General features: G+C 41.0%; 1 pseudogene; it reads left to right on the top strand.

The window, feature by feature from the left end:
• Positions 1-23,841, top strand: part of LOC119888687 — a 35,023-nt pseudogene extending 11,182 nt beyond the window's left edge.
• The last annotated feature ends 1,589 nt before the right edge of the window (positions 23,842-25,430 follow it).

The following is a 25,430-nucleotide window of genomic DNA, read 5'->3' as shown; positions in this document are numbered from 1 at the left end:
ATGGCGTCCACTTTCCTCTGGTGCACAAACACTGCTTCAACCTCTCATCAACAACTCCCGTCTCACACTGGGTGAAATTTCTTCTGTTTAGCTTTTCTGGCAGTATTTGCCGTCCTTGTGTTCATGCAGTCAGGATTCCATGCATCTATTGTGAAGGGCCGCGGGGGCCGTCAATATTTCTTAATATTAATTTGAAGCATTTCTGTGGTTCACTCAAGATAAACTCAGCTAAGCAGTTTGTCTTCTTTTCAAAAAGCTTTGTTTTTTGGTTTACAGTTTTTTCTCCATTGCTTAAACACTATAACTAGGCTTTTGAACTGAAATTTCAAAACCATAACTTTTTTTCAAAAAGCACACCCATTTCTCTAAATTCTACACACAAATCCCTTCATTTCACTCAATCAGCACAGGTTGAGCTCAGTTAGCTTACAGCAAACCCAGGTGGTAACACACAGTCCAAATTGATAACACACCAATCAGAAGCTTCAATAGAAAGAAAGAAGGTCCAGAGTCAGTTCATTCAGTTTTAGAACAATGGATCCAGAGAAATCTGAAGGAAGAGGTGTAGGACACGATAGAGGAGGAGGAGGAGGAGGAGGAACAGTAGGAGTTGGAGGAGGAGATGGGATAGGAGGAAGATGAGGAAGTGGTAGAGGCAGAGCAGGAGGAAGGCAGAGGTATAGGGAGCAGGAGGAGGGGTTGAGGGAGGTGGAGGATGAGAATCTCTGGCCTGTCCCAGACGACAGGACGCTGGGGCACAATAATTAGTTGTTTGGTAGGTTGAACTGTTCAGTACACTGAGGAATAAAAAATGGTCACATGTTTACATTGGTTATTTCTTTTGTTGTGTTCCTCATGTGAAAAGGTTTCTGTAGTATTGTTTTGAATTGATCTCACCAATGTGTCAGACTGTGTAGTGTGTGTGTTTCTGAGGGCTTGTGTGTCATGTCTGAGGGCAAAGTTTGTTTTTTCAGTAAGATTGAATGGTTTTGAGTGTAAAGCTTCATTTTGACCTGAAAATAGGATGTTTGGGGAATTTGTGGATTTGTGTTCAGAGTTTTGAGAGAAAAAAAAGACCTTAGATGGGAAATCTGACACTTATTTTGGAAGTAAATTTAATAATTCTATGTACGTAATAAGAAATGTTTACATTTCAAAGACAAAAGACAGTAAATCTCAAAGTTGTTAATGCAGCATTCTCTTGCAAGAATTTAAAATGTTTTTAGTAGAGAGTTGAGAGATTTAGTCTCTGAGTTTTCTGTTCAGAATATTAAAGAGTAGCTCAGCAGGAGAGGAGCCATTTTGAATGTTTGCTTGTTTCCTTTGAGTCGCTGTCACTGTAAAAACAACAACTAAAGTCGAAACTGAAGTGGTGCCAACAAACCTTGTCATTAGTGGTGGAATGCAGGAAAACCAGTTTTCAGGTCTCTGCTGCCAGCTGCTGTAGAGTAGAAATGTGTTGTTCGTAGGACTCCTGCTTTCATTTACACACACAGTGATTGGATTGTACTTATTGGGAGATATATATATATATTCTTCCCCTAAGAGAGTTTTGAATGCTATTTTGTCTATAAAAAAAACTATAAAACATCAAGACTTCCTTCTTGAGTGTTTGGCCTTCAAAATAAAACACAGAACTTTAAAGTGAAAAAAAAAACTCCCATCAGCTCTATGAGGCTATTTTTTGGTTAGAAGTGGAGTAGCTGGGTAGGATGCTTCCTACTCTTATTTTTCCTGAACAATGAGAAGACGCAGCAACTCTGTCCAATAACAAAGCACTGTTAATCCATGTAAAGCATCAGTAGTTCCAAGAGTAATTTCTGAATATTTCTACTGAAAGAAGAGTTGAATGAGAAGTTGTTTGTGGGTCTTTGGTGGTTCAGACGTACAATTAACACAGCCTGTTAACATAACTAAGACCAAATAGGAGACTTGAGACGTGACAACCTGACAGGTAACATGGCACACCTTTAATGAAGAAAGTCTCTTATTTATTGTTTGTAGATCTGAATATTCATGAATTTGTTCAGTAATTATTCTATGATCTGTGACTTTTTGGCCAAAAGGATTTCATTTGTAATTCAATCTGAATCAGCAGCAGGAAACAACTTAGATTTTACAGTTTTTCTCGATTGTTTACACACATTTTCTGATAGAATGCTTCATATTCTCAGAACTCTACACACAAATAAAAAAACACACACAATTCTCCTGCAAAATGAAACTTTACATTCAAAACAATGTTATTTCTTCTCAAAAAGGTATTTTGTTTTCAAATGACACACAAACCATCATATGAATAGACATTCATAAGAACCAGCTGAACACTGATGTGCTCAATGTAAAACACTATGATGAATGGAAAACACTCCATTCATCATAATGACTTAGGCATTTTTTTTTGTTCAGTGTTACACTTACTACAAACAGTACATACATGTGTGTACAAGTTGTAAAATATTTGAGAATATTGTTTTTATACTCAGAACACACACATACACGGTAACAAATATATTTTATTTGTCCCACAAAAACAGTGTACACAGTGTACATCCCATTCCCAACCAACACAAAGTTGCACATACAAAACAACAGAAGAATTCACTGTACACAGTTACAGTAAACCTAAAAACAAACTATGCTGCATCCTCTCTTCTGTTGCGGTCTGGCCACAGCACCTCATCCACATCACAAGCAATGTTTTCCCTGGCCAAGCAGCGGGGGAAATATCGCCTAGCATGGCGATTCCAGCCATGAAAAGCATCAGCTGCTATATCTCCACATGCATCCTCCATAGCTTGGAGAAGAGGTATACGCCTTTGTGGATTTGGTCATACACTTTCCATCTCCAGGCAGAAAAAATCCCTCAATAGGATCGAGGAATGGAGAATATGGAGGGAGATAAACAACTAAAAAGCGTGGGTGGGCAGTGAACCAGTTCGAACCAGAGCAGCCCTGTGGAAACTTACGTTGTCCCAAATGACAACGTACCTGAGCTGCTCTGGGCCGTCTACCTGATCTGATGAGTGTGTTGTGTAGGGTGTCCAGGAATGTGATCAGATGGGCGGTGTTGTAGGGGCCAAGGGCAGCATGGTGATGGATAATCGCTGCACACATTGTGATGTTCACTCCGCGCTGGCCAGGGACTTCAACAATGGCACGCTGGCCGATGACATTCTTCCCCTCTTTGGTCTTTTGTGAGCTTGAACCCAACCTCATCAATGAAGATGAACTGGTGCTCCACTGCAGCCACCTCTAGCTCAAGGACTCTCTGAAACACACATGACAATATCAGAAATAGACATGGAGTGGTCACTATTGTGAAGCACAATCATTGTGATTACAATGAAATATGTATAATTTACTGTATTCAGTGTTGAGAGTATGCATCAATTGTGGGACTCACTTTCACATAATTATATCGCAATTCTTTGACTCTGAATTGCGTTCAAATGGCACCCTGTAGACCTGCTTCATCCTGAGATGATTTCTGCGCACGGTCCAGTGTTGATAAGCTTACCCTATCAATATTTTGAAATATGTCATTGTTTTCTATTATTTTTCTTTGTATTTGCTGTAATGTTATGGCGTAGTTTTCTAGGACCATATTTATGATTTCCTTTTTATTCTCTGTGCAAAACACACGAGCTGTTTCTTTTCCCTGAGACAAATTTAGGAACATTCGGGTTGTGATGTTAGACCCTCTAGGAAGCAAAGATCATAATGTTTTCCCTGGTTTGTATTGTCAGGTTTGGTTTTTGACCAAATACTTGCAAGACTATGACATTACCATCAGCCTCTGCTGTACGTTGTGTTTAGTAGGGCTGCCTCAAACACAATGTTTTGGGCTCTGGAGCTCTGGAAGTATTGTTTCGCTTATTGTTTTATCCGTACGATAGATCGATGTCACAGACTGATGGGACAGTCTCCCCTTGCTCTACCCCTCCCCTACAGTATACTGATAATCACATGTGGTACAGAGAGAGGCTGGGCAGGGCAAGCCAGTGAAAACCGAATATTTGTGCATCACTGCTATGAGCTAATGCTAGCGTGGTTGTTGACTCTTGGTCTGGTTCATATTTCATCCACTGCACAGACAGGAAACAGGAAGCCCTTCTGTTCAGTGCAGAGCTGACTCGTGTTGTCGCTTTCTTTACATCTAAAAAAGTTAAAATTGTGGCTTCATGATCTTATTTTTCAGTGTTGTTTGGTGTCATGAGCCTTGTTGCTAGCATTGCTAAAAACAATTTCAAGAACTAAAAACTTGTGGAACAAAAGCTAGCAGAGAATGAACTTAAGGTCTTTACATCTGTGGTTTTCTGAATGAATGAATTAATCTGACATTACACGAGCATCCTGATTAACATTTACCATTTCCATTTAATGGCGCTATCTGAGCAGAGTTTCAGGAGCAGGGCCACACCTCAATCATGCCACATCAGGCCTTCCTATGAGAACAGAATTAAGACGAGCTCTTTCAAAGTTTCCATCAACCCTTATCAAAAGACTCTTCAACAACAACCAGCCTCCATCTAAAACTTCTGACTGGACTATAGCCACTCTGTCAGGCTTTCTGTAGGACCCAAAAACAGGAGAGTTTTATTAGAGAAAAGACTGGGAGTCAGGGGACGGAGACAGTGATGTACTTTCACTGGTGAGGGTTTGCCAGTGGTAACGCAAAGTCCGGCTGTAGGAGAGACACTAGAGAGAGACACAAAAAAACACAGAACAGAAACACACTACGCATCCCTCACTCACGCAAAGGAAAAAAGAAAACATACAGGGGGGTCGGGACACTATTCAAAAAATGGTCAAGGATAAAGGAATTTCTTGTTGCAGAACAGATGATACAGCAAAACTCTTTAATGCTCTAATGTCAGTTTGTCATGCCCTCAGTCCCATCAACACCAGCACACACATGGTTACGTCAGCACCACTGTTTAGGAGAGTTTTCTTGGATCCTCCAGCTCAACTGATTGTGAAAATGTTCTCCTGTTCCAGCCCTTCTTTCCATTCCAGGAAACAGCTCATCTTTTCTCTGCTGATTTCAAGAGTGTTCTTCATCACATCGCTTTGAAGAAACTGTAAGTTGCTTTGTTTGATAGTTTACACCAAGTTTGTCTTTAGTCCCTTCAGGGTTTGTTTCTTGCTGTCTAATGTTTGTAGTACTTGTTCACTTCTTATTTCATTAGAGAGTTTGGAGAACTCATGTGAGAACTCTCTGCATGTTGTTGGATTATTGATTTACTGGAATCAAACAGTCTGATGAACGGCTGTTTATTTCCTTTCTTCAACTGTCAGAAAACAAACTGCATTGTTCTTTTCAAACCGTCGTCTCCACCAGCGTAAAGTCAAACACAACATTTCCTGTCAAACCTGAAGAGGAACATTCTTGTCTCTTTTGAATTCTCAATCAGACCACAAGTGCAGTTTTAGATCAGGCTGTTTATTCACTTGTGTTGTCAGACCAAGAGGATAACAGAAGTGCACCCCAGGATCTGCACTGAACAAAGCTAAACCAACCCTTTTTACAGTTGGTCATATATAACTCCATGTGACGAGGTCACAATGCAACTCCACACCAAACATGGCCTGGAGAATAGTCCACTACAGTCTTTGTCCAGACATGCAAAGACTTAGTCAAAGATGAGCAATGTACAATCCAGAGTCAAATTCCTCGTATGTGTACACATACCTGGCAATAAAGCTGATTCTGATTCTTCTGGTTTTCCTCTCACACCATACTTCCATACATGTGATATGAAATTATACTGTGGTGGTCTGAATGACTCTCCAAACATCTATGCTGTTATAAGAAATGTTATAAACATCATCCAGGGTATTACTTCTCCTGGTGAGGGTGTGGACATGTTGGTGGAGTTTATATGAAATAGTTTGGAGGTCTGTTTGATTAAAATCACCAGCTCCAATAAAAACACCATCTGGTTGTTATATCATGTGACTCCTGATGACCTCATACAGTTCCTGTAGCGCTTTTTTAGAGTTTGCTTCATGTTTCATATCTTTGTGTGAGTGAATGTAAAGTTGCATGGTGTGTGTGCTGCAGCTTCATGCCTCCATCTAGTGGACTGATAGTAGAAGTCCAGCAGCTGATGGCAGCTTCCTCTGCCTCACGCTGCTGTCTGACTGCATTCAGCTGCCACTGATATGAAACAGAAACTAGCAGCCAATCAGTGGAGGAGCAGCTGATCTTTTTCCAGGAGAATGATGGAAAGGAGGATTTGAGTTGATGTGCAGATGAATGATTTGTGTTTCCTCTCCAGGTGAAAGTGGATGTGAGTTGAGCAGCATGAGTCAGTGTGAGGACAGAGAGGAGGGAGTCCCTCCCTCTAAAAGCACTCTGTGTGGGGAACATGACAGCCAGACCAAAGCTCAGAGGTGAGATGAGGATCTCTAACTGTCCAGGACTCAAATCACTCCACCATCATTATTCACTCTCAAAGCTCTGTGTGTGTTGTGTTGAAGCCCAGAGCAGCAGCAGGGACCAGACTCTGCTGGACCTGGACCTGGACCTGGACCTGAGCCCAGCTGCATGTCCTTCAAGAGTGACCGGTCAATGGATGATTTCGTTGATTTTAAGAGAGGACATGTGTCTGACAGACAGTAAGTATCAGTCAGTATTAAACAGTGTTGGCCAATCAGAGCTAAATGTTCATGTCTCCCTCCTCATGTTGCTCACTGCTGATGTTTGTCCTCATTAAATCCAGTCTGACCAGTTGTCCTTCTAATGTCCATGTTCTCCTAGAATGATGATGAAGGTTAGAGCCAGATTAGGATTAAAGGACAGGTCCACATGTTTTCCAGTCTGTCCCTAAACAACACTGACATGCCCATATGTCCACTGAAAGAGTTGGTGGTGGCTGTAATTGTTCCTCCTGTGCACACTGGCCCTTCTCCTGTGTTATCTTTTGTATTGCCTGTGGCCTGTACTACAAAGCGAGGTAACTGGCTTATCCAGGTAACTTCAGGAGTAACTTTGTGACATCGGGTGTAACTTCTGATTAACCCGTACTACGAAAGGTGCATAGGTGTTACCCGAGGTCTGTTGCCATGGTGATTTACACTGCATCTCTAAACTGCTCCGAGCAGGTTTTGTTCGTGGTTAACTCGAGGTTACCCTGCACTTGGACTAAACACCACATCTGTACTCAGTGTTAATGTTGAGAGGTTGGATATTATTACCACCGCTTCATTAAATATTTTTAGATTTCATCATGACTTGTTCCACTGCAGCTAAAATGAAATTATTCTTCAGCAGCATTACGTTCAGCTAGCCCTGCAGCCTCTGTGATTTTAGAGAGGAGATTTTAATTAAATAACCGGACAGTTTCTGAGATGTAGCCCATCTGTAGGCTATAACTGAATTATCCTCAATGTTTTCACATAATTAATTATTAACTCTGGTGTTTTCTTTTGAAGATGCCTAATCCACGGCCAAGTCTGTAAGGTGCATGATAATATAGTGATTGCGGGCTAAACTCATTTCCTCACTGCTAAATCCTATGGCAGAGTCAAATATAACTTTTCACTGCATGCATAATACACGGCAGAGGTGTGTGTGGTATGTTGCTGCCTTGCAAAGTGAAGATTCTCTCATAGAATAGACTTTTTTGGCTCAATTCTTCCATTGCAATGAACATAATAAGCAGTGTAACTTTACATCTTAATCATATTACACATAAAAGAATAGTCCATAAAATACATAATAGAGAATCAGCCTACTATAAGAACACTGGCTGTTTCTCAATACCAAGTCCGGACTTCTGTACTTTAAAGCTCTGACTTGGCAAGTTCGGCTCAGGAGTACAAACTTCCAGGAACGGGAGCACGCAGTCAGTCATTCAGCAATTGGAACAGCTGCGGACTTGATGAAGATTGGACCCCTTAGCAGGCATGACCTCACATCTCCGAAAACGTCGTAGACAATTTTTAAATCAGCTCTGTCTTGAGAAATCGACCACACATTTGGAGTTTAAACAACTGCTGCATAAAAAACCTCTTAAAACCATTCCACAGTCCACACAAGTCACCACCATAAACAGTATATTACTGGACAAAGCCACCCCGCTGATTTGAATGGAGAGCAGTGAAGCCAGTTTTGGATAATAAAATACTACTACATGGCTACTTCCATGCAGGCTTGGTATAACAAGCCTCCTTGGCTTTGTTGGCCGCCACGGTGTTAGATTTAGCCGTTAACGTGCCTTTAAACTGCTCATATCCTGACACCATCAAGCTACACATTTCAGGGGAAAATATGGAGCATGCGCAGTTTGAGAAAACTCTGCCTGCACAGCCGAACACGCCCCTTTTATGCGAACGCAAACCAACTCCAATTAACACCAACTCAACTAACCAACATCTTATCCACCGTCATAGTTCTGTTTAACTCCAGTGTAGTTGGTCAGAGTTTGTTACCCTGAGTTTGCTTGATAACCCTGAGTTAACTCTGAGTAGGTTGAACTTATACATTTATACAGCCCCACAGCCTCAGTGATTTAGAGAGGAAATCTTTATTAAATTCAGGGGCCAATTTCTGAGATGTAGACCATCTGAATGTGTTAACAGAATTATCCATTTTTAGATTTGATACATACGTGGAAAACAAAACCATCAAATAATATAATGATATATGCTTAAGACAACTGTGTAAATAGTAAAACAATACAAACGCAAACAGGGCAATTGAAGTGCTTTTTAAGTTTAGAAACATTTTGAGTCCCCCTCTCTTGCCTCACGGTGGTTTGGTCCTCTGTCTGCTTCCCTTCACAGGAGCCCGGTGGCAGAAAACCAGTTCAAATCCGTCAGTAGTTATGGAGCTCAAGTAATGTTAAGCAGGCTGCATGGCTTTGTCTTTAATACAGATGATGCTGAGTCATTCATAAATTAATCATGACAAAAAGTTATGATAACCGATTATTTTTCCATGAGCCCACTCTGTTACTACCTAACATTACCGAGCTTATTTGGCAGCTTGTTTAACAGTTTATTGGACTGGGGACTGAAATAGGCCGTTTATTTTCACTGCCTACTCGGCACCGACCCATGACCGAGCTGTGTCAAATATCCAGTTTTCTGCCGATGTTATGCCGAATTCTGCCTGCCTGCCGAGAATTGCTTACACTGCTGAGAAAAGAAATGGATGCAAATCTCGGCAGGTAGTAGCCTACAAAATCTGTTCTGCTGGATTATGCATCCACCTCTTTAGGTCCTTTTCAGACACTTTGCTGTGCTCCTTGATCAAACGTTATCACCACATATATTTACAAAATCTCAAGGAATGGTACTGCTACTAAGTGTATTAAAATATTAAACGCTCTAAATGTTCATAAAATATGTACTTCGAATATTTTATCACCATTGATGAACCCCACAAAGAATATTATAGTGTTTAAAAGCAGTATTTGGAGGTGCATGCAATTCTCGGCAGGTCGGCAAACTTCACATTGAACATTACAAACACACTGCACGGCATGTGTCACATGTGTGCACAGACAGTAACCTCAAGTCACACACACACACACACACACACACACACACACACACACACACAGGCTAAAATTAGCTATTTTAAATAAAACTGCTGACAGATAAAGTCAGAGCAGACAGAGAGAGACAGGTGCTTGTGTGTCTGATGGGGAAAACCAAGGTGAGCAGATTATTTTTGTTTAATCAAACTACAGTAAATTGGAAAATTAAGTAGAATTAAAGTGGTGTGCAATTTATTTTCAGCTCCTTCCAGTGAAAATGTTATTTTATAATCAGTGTTTCATTATGACCGTACAATTTAAACCAGTGAGAACAGCCAACATTTATACTGGGACTGATGGGAATCCTAGATTTTTCCAATAAACAGTTACAAAAATGTTTGTGTACGCTGTCAGTAACAGATCCTAGAAAGAAAGAAAATCGGAAAAATGTCATCTGTGCATCTCTTACCACAGCAATATACCTGTGTGTGAACCGATATTAGGCTACCGTTGTGTTGGGTTTTGCTTATTATGATGTTAAGTGGCAGATCAGTTGGCTTGCTTCCATTAAATATCTAATAATATAAATATATATATTTAAAAATAAAAAAATCCCCCTCACACCCCTTGCGGGGTGGTAATAATAATAATCTTTATTTGTAGAGCACTTTTCAAAAACAAGTTACAAAGTGCTTTAACAAGTGTAAAGACAAGAATACCCAAAAGACAATAATACAAAAACAATACAAGATAAAAGCATGAAAACATTGAAAAGACTAAAATACACGTTTAAGATAAATATAAAATTAGTAAAATAGAATAAAATAAAAGGGATATAATAAAGTCAAATAAGATCGGGAAAGGCTCTCATATAAAAGTATGTTTTAAGAAGGGACTTCTGAGTTGATTAAAATCAGCACTGAGTTCACTGACTCAGCCGACCTGATTTCCTCGGGCAGGCTGTTCCAGAGCCTCGGGGCCCTGACAGCAAACGCTCTGTCCCCTTTAGTTTTCAGTCGAGACTCTGGAATAGACAACAGACCTCTGCCCGAGGATCTCAAGGTACGTGCTGGTGTGTATGGGACTAAAAGTTCAGAAATATAACAAGGCGAGAGGCCATGAAGAGCTTTAAAAGTGATCAATAGAATTTTAAAGTCAATTCTAAAACATACTGGGAGCCAGTGTAATGAAGCTAAAATAGAGTAATGTGGTCATATTTCTGCTTTGTCTGAGTTCAGCTGGAGGATTATTTGACATCCATTTTTTAATTTCACAAAGGCAGTTGTTAAGTGAGCTCAGCATTCCAGGGTCTGTGGATCTGACGGGCAAGTATATTTGTGTGTCATCAGCATAAATATGAAAAGAAATGCCATGTTTATGGATAATATGTCCAAGGGGAAGCAGATACAAGTAAAACAAAATGGGTCATAAGACCGACCCCTGAGGCACACCATATTTAACCGGACAGAATGAGGAGTTGTTTACAGACACGCAAAACTTCCTATTTGACAGGTAGGATGAAAACCATTCTAGGCCAGTACCAGAGATCCCCACCCAGTGCCTCAGTCTGTCTAACATGATGTTGTGATCAATGGTGTCAAAAGCAGCGCTAAGGTCCAGGAGTACCAGGACTGAGCACATGCCTTCATCAGCAGACATTAAAAGGTCATTGGTGACTTTAAGCAGGGCAGTCTCAGTGCTGTGGTACTTCCTAAAACCAGACTGAAACTTTTCAAATATTTTGTTATTTTCCAGTACAGTGAGCAGCTGTTTGGACACAATTCTTTCTAGAATCTTTGCAATAAAAGGCAGTTTTGAAATTGGTCTAAAATTATGTGGGAGGGAGGGATCTAAACCAGGTTTCTTTAAAAGTGGGTTCACGCAAGCCGTTTTAAAATAATCAGGGACACAACCAGTAGATAGGGAGCTGTTGAAAACAGAGATCAAATGGGGCCCAACAGAATCCATTACTTTCAGTAAAAACTTTGTAGGTATTACATCAAGTGGGCTGGAGGACACTCTCATTTGTGATACTGTTTTTAAAAGCTCAGACAAGTCGATGGGATAAAACTGGTTAAAACTCTCTTGTTGCTGGTGAGGAACCTCTGAGTAAGAGGCCGCGAGGTAATAGAGGCTCTGATTGACACCACCTTATTGGTAAAATAAGATAAAAACAATTCACAGTCATCATTACTTCCAGCTGAAGCACAAGGAGGGGTTGGTTTTATCAGCTGATCCACAGTCTTAAACAGAAACATGGGATTGTGTTTATGTGTAGTTTATGTGAGTTCAGAAAAATTGTGTGTTCTGGTATGTGTCATCCTCAAGCTCGGGTCCTCTACCAGAGGCCTGGGAGTTTGAGGGTTCTGTGCAGTATCTTAGCTGTTCCTAGGACTGCACTTTTCTGGACAGAGACCTCTGATGTTTTACCTGGAATCTGCTGTAGCCACTCTCCCAGGTTGGGGGTCACAGCCGAGTGCTCCGATCACCACTGGCAACACTGTTGCTCTACTTTCCACATCTTTTCTAGCTCCTCTTTCAGCCCTTGGTATTTCTCAAGCTTCTCGTGTTCCTTCTTCTTGATATCCAACGAAGGTTAAAATGAAGGGCAACTGGACTTGGTTGAAGCTACTGGAAGACGTTTCGTCCCTTATCCAAAGGACTTCTTCAGTTCTGACTGACTGGCATGTGGATGACACCTGGGTCAAAATCAAAAGCCAGGAAGTGCAAGCCTTCACAGAACACATCAACTCTGTGGACAGTAACATCAGGTTCACACGAGAAGATGTTCACAACAACAGTTTGGCCTTCCTGGACTGCGCTGTACACATTGAAGAGGACAGGAGCCTGCAGATTGGTGTTTACAGAAAACCCACACACACAGACCAATACCTACTCTTCGATTCACACCACCCACTGGAGCACAAGCTAGGGGTCATGAGAACACTGCACCACAGAGCGGAAAACATACCAACAAGCGCCAAGCCAGAGAGAAGGAACAGAACCACCTGAAGGGGGCACTTACAGCCTGTGGATACCCTAAATGGGCCTTTGTGAAGACAGCCACAAAATCCAAGAAGAACAAAACTACAGGGGAGGAAAAGAAGGTCAAACGCAACAACATTGTGATTCCATACGTGTCTGGAGTATCAGAGAAACTCAGGAGGATTTTTAACAAACATAACATCCCTGTGTTTTTTAAACCCAAGAACACACTAAGACAGATGCTGGTACACCCCAAAGACCGCACACCCAAACACAAGAAAAGCAATCTAGTGTATGCGGTCCAATGCAGTGAGGAATGCACAGACCTCTATATTGGGGAGACTAAACAACCACTACACAAACGCATGGCTCAACACAGAAGGGCCAACTCCTCAGGTCAAGACTCTGCAGTCTACTTACATCTGAAGGACAGAGGACACTCGTTTGAGGACCACCAGGTGCACATTTTAGACAGAGAAGATGGATGGTTTGAAAGAGGTGTCAAGGAAGCCATCTACACCAGGGTTGAGAAGCCGTCATTGAACAGGGGAGGGGGTCTACGCCACCACTTATCCCCCACTTACAATGCTGTCCTTTCATCACTTCCCAGGAAACTCAACAAACGTAACCTATTGGCCTCAGGTGAAGATACCAACGATGGTCGTTCAGTCTTGGCCACAGGTAGTCTCAACGACTGTAACGACTGTCGTCACAGCAACAAGGAACACTAACGAACCAGCGGTATCGATGACCCGAGATAACGACCCCACTGAGGTTAAATAGCTGAGTTTCCCTGCCAGTCAGTCAGAACTGAAGAAGTCCTTTGGATAAGGGACGAAACGTCTTCCAGTAGCTTCAACCAAGTCCAGTTGCCCTTCATTTTAACCTTCGTTGGATAACTATGACCTGGATGACTGAGAATCTTCATAGACTTCTTCTTGATGTTGTTGTCGTTTGGGATTGCCACATCTATCACTACTGCCATCTTCTGCTGTCTGTCGATCAACACGATGTCTGGTTGGTTAGACATCACCAGTTTGTCAGTCTGGATCTTGAAGTCCCACAGGATCTTAGCTTGGTCATTCTCAACTACCTTAGGAGGTGTCTTCCATTTTGACCTTGGGACTTCCAGCCCATACTCATGGCAGATGTTCCTGTGCACTATGACAGCTACCTGGTTATGGCGTTCCATGTACGCACTTCCTGCCTGCATCTTACACCCTGCTGTTATGTGCTGTGCTGTCTCAGGGGCATCCTTGCACAGTCTGCACCAGGGGTCCTGCCTGGTGTGGTAGACCCCAGCCTCTATTGATCTTGTACTGAGTGCCTGTTCTTGTGCCGCCATGATTAGTGCTTCTGTGCTGTCCTTCAGTCCAGCCTTTTCCAGCCACTGGTAGGAATTCTCAGAACCACTTCTTCTATTTGTCTGTGGTACATGCCGTGCAGTGGCTTTCCCTCCATGAAGGTTCTTCATCTTCCTTCCTCACCTCGGTTTCTGCTGCCTGAGGTATTCACTAAGCCCTTCTCCTGATGTACTCTTTGTCATTTCATCCTGGACAGTGGTCTTGACACTCACTAGCCCTCGGCCTCCCTCGCTACGCTTGGTGTACAGTCTCAGGGTGCTGAATTTGGGGTGAAACCCTCCATGCATTGTGAGGAGCTTTCTCGTCTTTATATCAGTAGCCTCCATCTCCTCCTTTGGCCAGTTTATTATACCAGCGGGGTATCTGATGACTGGCAGGGCGTATGTGTTGATGGCTCAGATCTTGTTTTTCCCCTTTCAGCTGAGTTTTCACTAATTATATATATATATATATATATATATATATATATATAAAGACATCCTCTATGCCAGGAAAAAAAAAAATTACTATGTAGCCTAGAGGACGCAAGTTATTTAGGATAATATGGCTGCGTGGTGAACCTATGAACTTAAGTCACACTTAAACAACTATTACTTTGTGTTGTTGGCCAGAAAAAAAAGTAATAAGACTTCTCTCTGTGTACATGTATCCTATAGGCCTACAATTACAATTTTGGCTGTATTATTTGTGTCCCCCTCAAAAATTGCTCTCGTGACATTTTATGTTTATTGTCCCCCACAAACTGTGAGATGAAATTTACGCCAATGATTTAATATATTATGTGGCCAAAAAATACGGAGCCAGGGTGGGGGTTAATAATCTGAGAAAAAAAAATCCTAGATGAAGGTGGCAAAATCTGAATACCATCCATGGCCAAGACTCTAAAGTCCCAATGTGGTTGACAGTATGGTGATTGTGTGCTAAAATCACAAGTATTTCCTCTTTGCTTAATCCGAATGCGAAGTTGCCTATAAAATCAATCATTAGTCTGCCTTTATTGTCTGTGTTTCGGTCCTATCCCTGTTGTCCTGCATAAGCATTGATGACACGTAGCTTTGGTTTGATCCTGAATTCTGTGGATTTCTTTGTTTTATCGTAACATTTCTCTCACTCAAACTGCTACAACTATATTTTTAATCATACCAATTTGCACTGGACAGGTAGCATCCAGTTAGCTGTGTTTTGCTGTTAAAAGTATTATAGAGGTCAACAACAGCTGGAGAGACTAAACCAGACAAGCTGGTGAACCAAAACAGTAAAGTGAAAGTTCAGAAATGCAGACTGGACATTTGATTCACAGCCGGATCAGTAAGACCACCGATGCTTTGATGTGAGAGGAAACCATCTGATTCAATGTTGCAATCAACAATTAACTGAAATGAATGACCTTGTGTCTGTCTCTGTGTGGACAGACATAATGTGAGCTAACTCTTCATGATTCCTCCACAGAGTCGACCAGCAGAGCTCAGAGGTTCCCAGTGGTCAGTCTGCCCAGCAGCTCAAACACATCTGGACTCCATATTTATGGTCTGTACATGTACAACAACTACTTTTCCATCTATTCTGTTCACAATAATCTCCACGCTGCACTTTTTAGACCAGTGGATTGTCAGTCTGTCCAACATGGATCTGATGTTTGGTTCCATGATTTGACTTTGATTGTGTCCTTCATATAATATTCTGTTCCAGCTGCTGGAGGAGAACATTGTCACTTTTGTGAAGAACGAGCTGAAGAAGATTCAGAAGGGTCTGAGTTCAGATTGCCCAGAATGCTTGGAGAGTCAGAAGGAGGATGAGGAGGTGTTGGAGGGTGAGGAGGAAGAGCAGAGGAGGAGCAGCAGAGAGGCATTTCTGAAGATCACACTGCACTTCCTGAGGAGAATGAAGCAGGATGAGCTGGCTGAGCGTCTGCAGAGCAGTAAGAGGATTTCTCTAAAGATTTCACCTGCTGGATAAACGGGACATTTACTGTCATTTCACCAGATGGAGGGAAACATGTTTCTATATGTAGTCGTTAGAGGAATGACATTGTGAAATACTGACTTCATGATATATTAATTAATCTTATTTGTTGCTTCATCCAGGACCTTCTGTTGTAGATTGTCAGCGTAAACTTAAATCTAAGCTGAAGAAGAAGTTCCAGTGTGTGTTTGAGGGGATTGCTAAAGCAGGAAACCCAACCCTTCTGAACCAGATCTACACAGAGCTCTACATCACAGAGGGAGGGACTGCAGAGGTCAATGATGAACATGAGGTCAGACAGATTGAAACAGCATCCAGGAAACCAGACAGACCAGAAACAACCATCAGACAAGAAGACATCTTTAAAGCCTCACCTGGAAGAGATGAACCAATCAGAACAGTGATGACAAAGGGAGTGGCTGGCATTGGGAAAACAGTCTTAACACAGAAGTTCACTCTGGACTGGGCTGAAGACGAAGCCAACCAGGACATACAGTTCACATTTCCATTCACTTTCAGAGAGCTGAATGTGATGAAAGAGAAAAAGTACAGCTTGGTGGAACTTGTTCATCTCTTCTTTACTGAAACCAAAGAAGCAGGAATCTGCAGCTTTGAAGAGTTCCAGGTTTTGTTCATCTTTGACGGTCTGGATGAGTGTCGACTTCCTCTGGACTTCCACAACAATGAGGTCCTGACTGATGTTACAGAGTCCACCTCAGTGGATGTGCTGCTGACAAACCTCATCAGGGGGAACCTGCTTCCCTCTGCTCGCCTCTGGATAACCACACGACCTGCAGCAGCCAATCAGATCCCTGCTGGGTGTGTTGACATTGTGACAGAGATCAGAGGGTTCACTGACCCACAGAAGGAGGAGTACTTCAGGAAGAGATTCAGAGATGAGGAGCAGGCCAGCAGGATCATCTCCCACATCAAGACATCACGAAGCCTCCACATCATGTGCCACATCCCAGTCTTCTGCTGGATCACTGCTACAGTTCTGGAGGAGGTGTTGAAGACCAGAGAGGGAGGAGAGCTGCCCAAGACCCTGACTGAGATGTACATCCATTTCCTGGTGGTTCAGTCCAAAGTGAAGAACATTAAGTATGATGGAGGAGCTGAGACAGATCCACACTGGAGTCCAGAGAGCAGGAAGATGATTGAGTCTCTGGGAAAACTGGCTTTTGAGCAGCTGCAGAAAGGCAACCTGATCTTCTATGAATCAGACCTGACAGAGTGTGGCATCGATATCAGAGCAGCCTCAATGTACTCAGGAGTGTTCACACAGATCTTTAAAGAGGAGAGAGGGCTGTACCAGGACAAGGTGTTCTGCTTCGTCCATCTGAGCGTTCAGGAGTTTCTGGCTGCTCTTCATGTCCATCTGACCTTCATCAACTCTGGTGTCAATCTGCTGGCAGAAGAACAATCAACCTCCCAGAAGTCTGAAACAAGAAAAGATGAATCTGCAGTGACACAGTTCTACCACAGTGCTGTGGACCAGGCCTTACAGAGTCCAAATGGACACCTGGACTTGTTCCTCCGCTTCCTCCTGGGTCTTTCACTGCAGACCAATCAGACTCTCCTACGAGGCCTGCTGACACAGACAGGAAGTAGCTCAAAAACCAAACAGGTAACAGTCAAGTACATCAAGAAGAAGATTGAAGAGACTCCCTCTGCAGAGAGAAGCATCAATCTGTTCCACTGTCTGAATGAACTGAAGGATCATTCTCTAGTTGATCAGATCCAAAAGTCCCTGAGTTCAGAAAGTCTCTCCACAGATAAACTCTCTCCTGCTCTGTGGTCAGCTCTGGTCTTCATCTTACTGTCATCAGAAAAAGATCTGGACGTGTTTGACCTGAAGAAATACTCTGCTTCAGAGGAGGCTCTTCTGAGGCTGCTGCCAGTGGTCAAAGCTTCAAAGAAAGCTCTGTAAGTGATATTTATTCATCAATAAAAACTCTATACTTCAAATGGAGGAAAAAAGTAACTTGTTACTGGTTACTCCTGATTCAGTCTTGATTTCCTGCTTTAATTCAACTATGTCTTCTTCCTCAGACTGAGTCTCTGTAACCTCTCAGAGAGAAGCTGTGAAGCTCTGTCCTCAGTTCTCAGCTCCCAGTCCTCTTGTCTGAGAGAGCTGGACCTGAGTAACAACAACCTGCAGGATTCAGGAGTGAAGCTGCTGTCTGATGGACTGAAAAGTCTAAACTGTACACTGGAAACTCTCAGGTTAGGATTCATTAACCCACCAGTGCAGTACCCATCCAAACCTGACTGCTTAGAACGAGCAGATTGCTGATTCAACAAAAAAACAAAAAACAAACAAACAGAAAACTGCTAATTTGAGATGTGAATGAGTATAACGTAAAAGTTCAACTAATAGCCGAGTCCCAAATAGCCGCCTATCCCGTTTACTGTCCTGGTGTGGGAACACATTTTGACCAATAAATGCCTGCCTCAATTTAACGCCTGGTCTGGTTTACATGGAAGTTCTTTGGATTTATAAAACCTCTTAAACCACAGGATTGCCTGCTTTAGCTGCTTCTATGCTGCTCAGATTGTTAATACAAATATTAATGTTTAAACATATTATCAATATATCAGTATGGACATGCTACACATCGTTAGATTCTCTACAATTCACTAGATCAGTTCATTTAATGGAAATAACGAGCCCGGAGTCTAATTCTTATAGATTTACTGGTGTAACCTGCATGGTACAAGAAAAGGGAAAAAAAGCAATGACTGCCTTTACCATTGAAGCACTCGTTAATCCCGAATGTGTCCGTTCCTTGATTATTTATCTTCCTTTAGCCTGTAAGGGTCCACCCATCAAAAGAATTAAAACAGCTTTTCATAAAATTAATCCAAGCTGTGAATCCTGTCATGTGAAGTCCATTGCTCTCTGTCTGCTAATTTCTCTCATCCTGCACCGTGTTGTTATCTTGATGTTACTTCAAAATAAAAGCGCATCTGTCTGAGCTAGATCAAATGAATGACATACACTCACCTAAAGGATTATTAGGAACACCTGTTCAATTTCTCATTAATGCAATTATCTAATCAACCAATCACATGGCAGTTGCTTCAATGCATTTAGGGGTGTGGTCCTGGTCAAGACAATCTCCTGAACTCCAAACTGAATGTCAGAATGGGAAAGAAAGGTGATTTAAGCAATTTTGAGCTTGGCATGGTTGTTGGTGCCAGACGGGCCGGTCTGAGTATTTCACAACCTGCTCAGTTACTGGGATTTTCACGCACAACCATTTCTAGGGTTTACAAAGAATGGTGTGAAAAGGGAAAAACATCCAGTATGCGGCAGTCCTGTGGGCGAAAATGCATCGTTGATGCTAGAGGTCAGAGGAGAATGGGCCGACTGATTCAAGCTGATAGAAGAGCAGCTTTGACTGAAATAACCACTCGTTACAACCGAGGTATGCGGCAAAGCATTTGTGAAGCCACAACGCGCACAACCTTGGGGCGGATGGGCTACAACAGCAGAAGACCCCACCGGGTACCCCTCATCTCCACTACAAATAGGAAAAAGAGGCTACAATTTGCAAGAGCTCACCAAAATTGGACAGTTGAAGACTGGAAAAATGTTGCCTGGTCTGGGGTCTAACAATCCCTAATACACAGATAAAACACAGACAACCTAAATAAACGTGACATGGTTACTGTTGACTCACTGATTAGGTCATTGTATTATTTATTTGGAGACAGTTTCCTCCTTTATCTGACACAGCAGGAGCCTCACATGATCTGCCGTGCGTGTTTTCAGGTTGTCTGACTGTCTAGTCACAGAGGAAGGTTGTGCTTCTCTGGCCTCAGCTCTGAGCTCCAACCCTCCCATCTGAGAGAGCTGGACCTGAGCTACAATCATCCAGGAGACCCGGGAGTGAAGCTGCTGTCTGCTGGATGGGAGGATCCACTATGGAGACTGGACACTCTCAGGTATGAAGAGGCCTGCTGTAGCCACAGACAGTCAGTCTGATAGGTGATATCTTTTTGGTTAATTATGGATATGAGTGTTATTGTTATATAAACAATCACAAATTTAGGAAGCTTTTTTGCTTTGCTTGAAAGAACTGGCTAAATATATAAAAGGAGATATTTGTGTAGGAGTTTTTAAGGAGAAAATCTCTTGATTAGGGCAGAAACAGGTAGTAGAGCCCAAATGCAGACACTAGAAACCTGTATGAGGTTTTTGATGTTTAATCCCAAAACAAACAGAAATAGTCAAGCTTACATGCGTATAAGTAAAAGTCCAAACAAAGGCAAGGAGTCCCAAACAAAATGTAAATCTAAACAGGGTAGAATAATCCAGAAAAGGTATGTTGAAATGTTGAGGACAAGACAAAGACTAAATAAAACATAGGGCTTAAATACTGACACAGAACAACACACACTAGCCAGGTAGGTTTATTAAGCACAGATGACACACATCAGTGGCAGTAGTGAAACTACTAAACGAGGTGACTGGATTATCTAGGTAACTTCAGAAGTGACTTTGTGACAACAGGTGTAACTTCCTGATTAACCAGTACTACTAAAGATGGATAAGGTTTATCGAGGTATGCCATGTGATTGGCTGATTAGCTATTTGTGTTAACAAGAAATTGAACAGGTATAACTAATAAAGTGGCTGCTAGGTGTACAATAGTATGACAGTCACAGGACATTGTTCTTTCTTCAATGAGTACTTTTACTTATATTATTTTAAGCATATTTTCCTGTTGAGTCTATTAGTAATTTTAATTGAGCACACCCGCTTTCAGTGGAGTGATATTTAGCAATAAATAAACATTATATCACAATTTATTTCAGGCAGGATCACGATTCATGATCTTATCACTATTCATTTTCATGTTGGTTTTGAAGACTGTTTTGCAAGTTATTGGTTTAAAAGAGAAAAATAACACATCTTTTGTTATATTAAGCAAGGCTGTCTGTAATTTTACTCAAGTACAGGATTTGTACTTCATATACCACTGTGTGTCAGAGGTCTGGAACAAAGACTGCTTTTGAAGAGAGTCTCTTAATGGAAACGAGATGATGCAAAAAGAGGTTTGTGTGGTTATTATCAGATGTTGTCCTCCTGTTTCACACAATCCAACATCCTGTGGGTCACTCTCAGTGTATGAGGAAAGTGGCAGAGGTGAAGAGGTTTAGGGGATGCAGGGAGAAGCAGGCCATATGCACATATTGTGTAAATGTGTATGAGAGGAATAAAATGTCCTTGTATGATGCTGTAAGAGGATGTGCTGCTCTGACCTCCTCCTCCTTTCAGGTTGGAGCCTCATGGAGTCAGATGGCTGAAGCCAGGTCTGAGGAAGTGTAAGTGTGCTTTTCACACTGTGACACCACTCAGGCTACATCCACACTACTACAGATTCATTTTAAAATGCAGAACTTTTGTTACATTTGCATCTAGGCTGTACAGATTTTTACACTTGTACTGTGCATGTTGTCATTTTGGACTCTAGTATTACTTTCAGTAACAGTTCCACCTTGTTGTTGGTCCATGCAAAAACATCATTTTTGTCTATAGTAGTACTTTCTTCTTTTGCTAAATCTTCTGCAACTGTGGAATAGACAGCTTCATCTTTAAACCAGCATGCTCATGCCCAGTGTACATGAAAGGCCACTAGATGTGCGTCAATTCAATATAGATGGAGATCAACTCTAAAACGCTGGTGTGGATAAAGATTGTTTTCATTTCATTAAAGTCTGTTTTAAACATAAACACAGTAGTGTGGATGTAGCGTCATTCAAATGTCTGATATCATCAAAGTGTCAATCAAAGAACAGATGATAGATCAATAACTGCAGCTGTATTGTGTCTCGTTCTCTCCATCAGATTCTTGTGAACTCACACTCGACACAAACACAGTACACAGAAAGATCAAACTGTCTTACAACAACAGGAAGGCAACACATGAGGAGGAGGATCAGCCATATCCTGATCATCCAGACAGGTTTGACCACTATTCTCAGCTGCTGTGTAGAGATGGTCTGACTGGTCGCTGTTACTGGGAGGTCGAGTGGAGCGGAAGAGTTTATATATCAGTGAGTTACAGAAGAATCAGAAGGAGAGGAAACAGTTATGACTGCTGGTTTGGAAGGAATGATCATTCCTGGAGTCTGAGCTGCTCTGATGATGGTTACTATTTCTGGTACAATAACACAGGAACATCCATCCCCTCCTCCTCCTCGGTCTCTAACAGAGTAGCAGTGTATGTGGACTGTCCTGCTGGCACTTTGTCCTTCTACAGAGTCTCCTCTGACACACTGATCCACCTCCACACCTTCAACACCACATTCACTGAACCTCTTTATCCTGGCTTTGGGTTCTGGCCTGGACCTGGTTCCTTCTCCCTGTCTCTATGTTCTCTGCAGGGGGGAGAGTCTCCTCCTGTTAGAGAACAGATCATTTAAGTCTGTACGGGATTACAATCTTTGGGGATATTTGGGTAAAAAAAGGCTCAAAGTCAAACGAAGAACCTGTCTGCTAGTACTGACTTACTGTACCGGCGGTTCTGACAAACTTTATCCAAAGTTTGAAAGACCTGTTCCTTAAGTGTCTTTGACTTAAAGGAGGTTTGATGCCATGAGTAGTGATGGAAATGGTAAAAATGTTATATCACATGTTAAGTCACATGACATTACCTTGTTCCACAGGGATAATTAATTATACTTATTACTTATATCTCAACTTCACTTAAAAAAAAATCTTGTATCAAAGCATTCCATTTCTGTTGAATCATGAAAATAGATTAAGTAATCCTGTCTATGCCATTTATGAAGAATGTATCTACAGTATATTTTGGATAGCCACGTAGCTTGTGACAAAGCAATGGCAGATGTCCACAGTGTGTATTGTGACGATGATACAATTATGTTCGTCTAAGGCAAAGTTGTTTTAGAGCAGAATGAGACTGGTGAAACTTGTATTGAGCAGTATATAATTTACTCTGTTAATGTTACTATCTATTTGGTGAGTAACTAAAATTAAGATACATGCATTTGATAGTAATAGCTGTAATACAGTGAATCTTTTTTAACTGATATGAAGGAAGATTGAACTCTCTTTTTAGGATTGTGTTCTGACCGACAACCAGGTGTGAACACCATTTCAATCTCCAAATAACACCTTTTACAGAGCGTCCATTGCAATGAATGATACTCTCATCAGCAAAACTTGATGCTTATGGAGTGGCAAGAGTCTATAAAGAAATGTTTTTTCTCAACTTGGCTAGCATGCAGTAGCAGAGTGGAAAGCCAATTGGGCCACGTGAACCAATGAATCTGAACGCCTTCCTATTCGGCTAATCTGTGCGCTTTTTATCTGTTTATACCGGTTAAAAGTACTAAGAAAAACACTATAGAAAACGAAAAATGAAGACAGGGTTTTCGGATTAAAGAGCAGCAGACCACGTTCCCTCCGTCCCAAACAACCGGACCAGGGGCCATGACGTTTGCAGTGATTGCTCAGAGGAGAGGAAAGAGAGCCAGGAAAGGAGCCATGCTGGCCCAGCTTGGACTTAATTCTGCTCCTAAAGAAGAAATGGGACTCATATTGACAAGACAAAAGAATTCAGAGACTGTTATGCCCACATCGTTACAAAGACCTGGTCCATCAACATCCTGGATAAAGCACTCGGCAGGTGGTCCGTGTTCTGAGCTGTCAGCGCAAGACTCTGCCTAGATGACAGGAGGTGGACTCAATGATGCTCGGTGCACAAGCAGTCAAGATGGAGTCCCAAATGTCAGTGTTTATTGTGAAGATGAAACTTTCATATTATCATCTGGTGGCTGCTGTTTACATTCACCCCAGATGCAAATTCAAAAAAAGCACTGTGGAATGTTCGTGGTGAATACGTATCTGTATATCTGTATATAAATAACCAGCTGTCACCATATTTTTTATATAGCGCCTACACTTAATTATATGTTGTGTGTAGCCTGAAGGAACTACATTTTTTCTTTCATTATGCAGCCTTGATAAGCTTGTTTAATCACTAATAAACAACCTTGTACCTTCTAAATAATGTTGGGCTCTTTTTTTGTTTTTAATCACCTGTTTTTCCTACTTACTGTTTACATAAATGCAAAAGATCAAAAATGTTGGTATTTCTATACAAAAAGAAATACAAAAAGGCAGAATATCTGGCAAAATATTATTTACACAAATGTAGAGCTCTATTTTTAAAGTTGATGAACTGTCAATCTGAACCTTGAGATGCAGTAATAGTAAGAATTGACTAAAACTGCACGATTTCCTAGAACTGTATTGTAGTCTAAGTAATTCCTTCTCTCGCATATTTGATTATTTTGATTCCTAATTTAAATTCTTTAGTTTTATGAGTATTTGTATCAGACATGTTCTCTGTTGTAATGAACGAATGTCGTGTTCTACAGTAAGTGCGAAAAAGTTTATTAAAACTAAACAAAAAATAATATTTTTCCTACATTTCACAAGAACCATCTCTTTGAATTCTTACTACTGGTTTTACTTTGAAATTAGAGGTAGACATCTCTCTGGCTTTTATTTTGAAACTTTAGCTCGGATTTTTGTGTGTTGTTTGTGTTTTTATGTCGTCCACTGAAATGTGTGAAACCTTATTAGTTATAAAATGTTAAGTCAAAAATGTGATAAGTAAAACTGAGACTCAAAATATATAAGTCAAAATATCATTCTGAGTCAAACTTAGCAAACCAAGTAAAAATGTAATTTAAGGTAAAATATTTTAAATCTAAATTATGAGAAAAAAAGTCCAAGTTTTGAAATTCAGATTCTAAATTATGAGATAGTCAGAACTGTGATCATATTTTAAGTCAACATGATCTGATAGTAACTCAAAGACTGTGAAATGTGAAGTCAAAAGTGCAAGACAAATATGTTTTTTAAAAATAATAGGTATATGTCATAATTATGAGACAGCTTCTTACTTTTATAGTGATCCGTCTTTGAGAGTTTGTGTTCACTGGTTGTGTTTCTCTCTGGTTGATGGTACTGCAGGGTCGACCTGCAAGATCTGCTGCAGGTTTGAAACCTGATCTCTTTCTACAAGACAACATGAAATACTCAGGAGCTGCTGTTTATGTGTTTAGTTTCAAGTTGTTAATTTGTAGTTTCAAAGTTGAAAAACTAATTGGCCAGATGTTTCTTTAAATTATTTACTTCTAATATTTCAGTTTGCGCAAATTAAACACAGAGACAAATGTCTTCTAAATCAGTATCAAAGGCTTTGAAACATTCAAGTTTAGTTTTAGTAGATGCACATTTTCTCAAAACTAACAAAGAAAATTAAAATTAAAAGTCTTCAATTAATACTTGTGTAATTTGGCGACAATTTTATCATAAAATGATTGACAGATGAATATATATCAGTATGATTGCTGGAGTTTAAATTCTCTAAAATGAAATATACTTATGATCTCTTGTTTTTTCCTTCCAATCAACACAAATAACGCTGATCACAGTATTGAACAAAATGATCATTAGCGCAGTGATTCTTCCTCATCAATCAATATGTTTATCAATGTTTTTGACTTGTTTTTAGTTTCTCAGTTCATCCAATTCCAATTTTGGCAGTGAATCTTAGGTTTTTGTTGTTCAAATCAGAGT

Source organism: Micropterus salmoides, unplaced genomic scaffold, assembly GCF_014851395.1.
Source record: "Micropterus salmoides isolate LMB-PRFRI ecotype aquatic unplaced genomic scaffold, ASM1485139v1 Ms_hic_scaffold_1, whole genome shotgun sequence".
NCBI classification, from domain to species: domain Eukaryota; kingdom Metazoa; phylum Chordata; class Actinopteri; order Centrarchiformes; family Centrarchidae; genus Micropterus; species Micropterus salmoides.
The sequence above is the reverse complement of the archived record's forward strand: the minus strand, read 5'-3'. Positions and strand labels throughout refer to the sequence as shown.